The sequence below is a fragment of the Lolium rigidum genome, chromosome 4 (assembly GCF_022539505.1).
Source record: "Lolium rigidum isolate FL_2022 chromosome 4, APGP_CSIRO_Lrig_0.1, whole genome shotgun sequence".
In the NCBI taxonomy this organism is placed as follows: Eukaryota; Viridiplantae; Streptophyta; class Magnoliopsida; order Poales; family Poaceae; genus Lolium; species Lolium rigidum.
The window spans coordinates 60,273,587-60,278,662 of record NC_061511.1 but is presented as its reverse complement, the minus strand read 5'-3'; positions in this window follow the sequence as shown (position 1 = coordinate 60,278,662).

The window sequence follows — 5,076 nt, the reverse complement described above, 5'->3', positions numbered from 1 at the left end:
TTGATGAGCGATTTTCCACTAGTGAGATAATCAACGGATCAATCGGAACATCAACAAAGTACGACAACAAGATAAATGGATTTAGTAGGAATATGAAAACGAAAATGATTGGCATTGCACATGATAGCAAACTTACCAACCCGGAAGTCACATGAGTGAAATTCCACACTTTTACGCTCTGCGGAGGGGTACTCCGACATCGACAACCTTGACTAGCTCCACCGGCGCTAGCCTAGCAGTGCCCTTTTACCCGCTACGAACATACTGATGTCGATCGCTCCTACGGATTCATCATCGACACATTTCTAGTATAATATGTTTGTCGTCGTGATACCAATACCAAAATACTAAGATAGCAAGATAAGTGATACAATTCACTATCATGAGGTTAACAAAATATCCTCAAGGCTCCGCATGAGCTCCTGCATATTATACGATTTCAACAAATCGGAGATGACTACCCATCTCTCTCCAACAACCGAATGATCAAAATGACCAAGGATCATGTGCAACAATATTCAACATGATAACAAGGATTCAACAATACCAATATGATAACAAGGATTCAAGTGATATTCAAAGGGGATTCAAGTGAAGCAGGTTAGCTGAGCAGCTACTTGTTGGCGTTGAGTCTCGGTGGCATGGTGCTGCAGGGTATCGATGATGGATGCGGGATGATGTATGCGTGCAGGATGGTGGAGCCGTCTGGTGTCATGGTGGCATCGACGGTAGATCTTGCAAGGTTAATGTGATGATCTTTCTTGAAGATGGAGTCGAGGAAGAGCAACTTCTGTGGCAAGTGCGTGGTCTGCGCGGGGAGTCTGCTTAACTAGATGTGCTTCTAACCTGCTATTGGGCGATTTAGGAAGGCATTTGATTTTTAGATGATGTGAGTTGGTGTATTGTCACCCCCTTCATCCCACTGTAGGTCTAGTGAGGTGGCTTTGAGGTTGATCTTTATCGTTCTTGTAAGATTTATAAATAATCTAATAAAAATCCATGTGCATCCTGGATGCACAAGATGGGGCGATATTTTCTCAATTTTTTTTTAAAAAACTTGCCTTGGTAGAAATATTATGAACCATGTCAGAACCATTCCAATCGATCAACCGCATGTACTCCAGATGAAACCCGATAGCAGTACCACTACTACTCGACTATCTGGCTGTGTTTTACTATTTGACAGTATCTCCGACTACCTTCGCTCCTCCAGATCACGTATGTAGGAATACCACATCAGCTCCTTCTCAGTCAGCTCCGGCCCGCTCTGTAATTTCCTACTTCAGCAAATCGCCATCTCCGACTCCCGCTAGCGCAGCATCTCTTTATTATTTCTTTCTCTCGTTCGATCTCTCCGACTCTCGCAAAGTAGTGGCGTGCGTGTGAAGTGGTTACTGTGCAGCAGGGGAAACTATTTATAGGAGAGGTGCCCAATGTGACCGCTGACGGAAAATATCAGGAAATAATCTAAGCCAGACTCTGCCGTCTTGCCGTTTAAAACTTGACCCTTGAACGCTGCTAAGTAATAGCTGGCCGACATCCAACAAGTTCACTTCCACTAGCTCACTTTCTCCATCGTGTCATTGACACACAAGCTGGTCACCATGCAGAACGTGTACGTGGGAACTTGGATGACTAAACTACTAACACCAGGCCAACACCTGAGCTCCTCTAGAAGCAAGCCACGTTGCCACTTCATGCAGGTCAAACACCACACTAAAGCACTAGACATGCATACTTAATTAGTTAAATACATTCGGACATGCTCATAAGGAGTAGCTCCATCGATTCATGCATTTGTAGTACCATGGGTCGTGCACAAAAAGTCATCTTGTCATTTTTTATAAACTCTCTAATTTATTTTGCATTTAGAAGAAATTAACACCCAATTCAAATACTAGAGATCAGGCAAAATATAATGATTAGAAGCTAATTATTTTGCAACTCAAATTAATTAATAACATAAAAATTAGGGTTATCACACCGAGTGTCAGACTTACACACTCGACAAAGAGCATGGACAAGTGGCAGTTGTAGTGTGTCGCTGACATGCGGCTAATGTCGTTAGTCTTTGACACTCGGCAAAGTTCATCAATACCGTGTGCTTTTTTTCCCGGCACTTAAGTTTTCGCGCCAAAAATAATTCGGGGGTGGGCGGCAATTTTCCCCTCGTGCCTTTGCTGAGTATGGCCATTCTTTGCCGTTTGTTTACCATAAGATATATAGCAAAGACCCTCATTGCCTTTTGTGACATCATGATACTAGGCAAACATGCGGCAGTGCCCATATGTGGTGAATGTTTTTCCGAAATAACGGTCATATTTCAAGTTTGATATTTTCTCGCAACTGGGTCACATAAAATGATGCCACACCAAGATCACACATTTTTCTGGATTTTTTTTTTGAATTTGTTGCACTCAAAATGGGACCCAGCGGTCATCTTGTTTCGTCGTGGCGAGCGTGGCGGTGCACCTGCTCGGAAACGCGCAAAACCAAAAAAAAATAGGCACGTTAAATGACATCTTCCATAACTAAAAATGATTTTTCCAAAAATCAGAAGCATAGAAAAGTTGACGCGTAGTACAATTCTGGAGCGATTCCAGCTAAATTGACGGGAAAGAGTGGAGGATCCTATGGATTCCTAGAAAGCTAGTGCCCGAAGCGGGTGTGTGTAACACGTTGCGTATGTATTATTCTATCGTTGTTCATGGGTTTCCCTCAATCGTAGTTTGCGCCCTCTGTACATGATTCACAAAAAACTCGTTTCGCTGAAAAATGGAAAACGGGCTTTCCATGGACACGATGGTAAAACCCCACACACAACACTGATTCCCATCCCAGGACACACGCATGTGCATAATATGGTCTCGTTCCGGCAAAATATGCATGATTTTCCGGAATAATTGTCGCATTCCAAGTTTGAATTTATTTTCTCGCAACAGGTCACATAAATTGACACGTTCCGGAGCTAAAACTGATTTTTTCCCAAAAAAAAATGGTACCAAGGAAAAGATGACGTGTAGTTTAAATCCAGAGCGTTTCTAGCGGAATTGGCGGGGAACTCTATCAGTTCTCATGCTCTTCTCTTTTTCTTGCTTGTATAAATTATGGCTATCACTACATTTAACTGTATTGGCCCAATGGTACCCAAAACTACCCTTTTTTAGAACACAGTACAACACAGACGCTATTTCGTGCTTATTTGCACCTTTGTCGAGTGTCCCAGCCCAAAACGGCACGTTGCACCTTTGTCGAGTGTCCCAGCCCAAGGCACTCGACGAAGAGCTGGGCTTTGCTGAGTACCCTAGCAACTAGCACTGTGCGAAGCTCTGCGTTGACGTGGCCCCAGTCCCCTCTTGGCCGTATGTCTCCTCATCTGGCACTCAGCGAAGAAGGAGCGACGTGGAATCACATATGAGCTTTCGGCTTTTGCCGTGTGACGAGAGTTAATCTCGGCAATATCCCTTGTCATGGACTAGGGTTTTTAGGGAAAAGGGGGGCACTGGTGGTTTCGTCGATTGGTCAGACAAACAAGGTATCCGATGTATATTTTGGTGGGCAAAGTCGCGGGAACAACTAGGGTTACAGTGATTCTGCTATGAAACGAGTATTGGATGTCCTCCCCGATGGCTCCTCCTAGCCTTTATATAGTAGGTCAGGTCCCGGAGGCCAACTCGAGCTGGTTACAATTTACAATGTTTCCCTTTACGGCTATTATTTCCCTATTTTATCTAGTTCTTGGGCTTCGGATGCTTTTCGGCTTCATGGGCTTCGCATACTCCTTTTGGATCCGTACTAGGGATAGCCAATCTTGAGGACCCAATATAATATCCCCATGCCACTGTGTAGATAGGAGAAACACTTAGCAAAGAGCTCGCGCCATTGGAGGGAAAACAGAGGTTACTTTTTCGTCGCCGACTACCCGTGAAAAGACACTCGGTAAAGATTCTTCGCCAAGGAAAACTTCGTCGTGTATCCTTTGTCGAGTGTCATACACGGCAACGTCTTCACGGTGTGTTTTCTGTGTTCGACGTGAATTTCGATATTCGACGGAGATTGCATTTCCTGTAGTGTAGGTTGCGCACCCGTCGTCCCCGATGCCTTAGTTGGAGAGCTTTCGGGGAGTTTATGATGAAACTTGCTTATTTAAGTAGCAAATTAAACTTGGGAAGCTGCCATAGGAGTTGTGATTTTGGAGCCGGGCGAGCGGGAAATTTGGGCAGATGTGAACAATAACAGCCTAATCCTCCTCTGACCCTAACCAATCAGTTGATTAGAATCTCAAAAAACAAAATTAGCTTTGGAGTCAATTTTTTATTTTTATTTTTTTTGGATCGGGCTAAGCATGATTTTGGGCCAAAATCACGGACGGAAATTTTGGCCAGCGACACCATCTCCGTGACTCTTTACTCTCCCGCAGACTACCCACACCTCCACCTCTAGCGCGATCTCCTCCGACACCTCTCAATCTCGCCGGCTACCCACACCACCGGCGGCTCCTCCCCTCCACCTCTAGCGCGCCCAGATCCACCAGATAGACGCCGCCCCCGCCCCCGCTCCGGCGCTCCATTCGCCACCCGTACCTCCTGCACTATCCCTCGCCGACGCGCCTCCAATCGAGCCTGAAACCTCGCCGCCGCGAAACCCTAGTTCGTCGGTTGGCCGGCGTCGTGGACTGCGCGGCCCAGGCCAGGCGCGGCACCTACTCCATTGTCTTCCGCGTCCCCGACCTCGCCTCGCCACTCCGTCCCGCCGCTCCCTTCACCGCCGGGTCGTCACGCCCGTCCAGCGGCGGCGCTGGCACCGGAACGTCGACCACAGCAGGCGCTTCTCGAGGTATCAGCAGTGCCCAAATCCGCAACCACCAATCCTCTTCTCCCCAATTCTGAAAAAGAAAAAAACTATCTTCTTTGTGCAGGCAGCCGCAGGAGGGCTGCTGATGGTCGCCGCCGTCCGCGAGGGATGCACTGGTGGCACGACTACAATCTCCTGCAATCGGAAGTAGCGGTAGCCTTTTTACAACTCACGAGAGCTTGGCCATTGGTTATGGTTCCACACAGAAAATGCATGTTTATT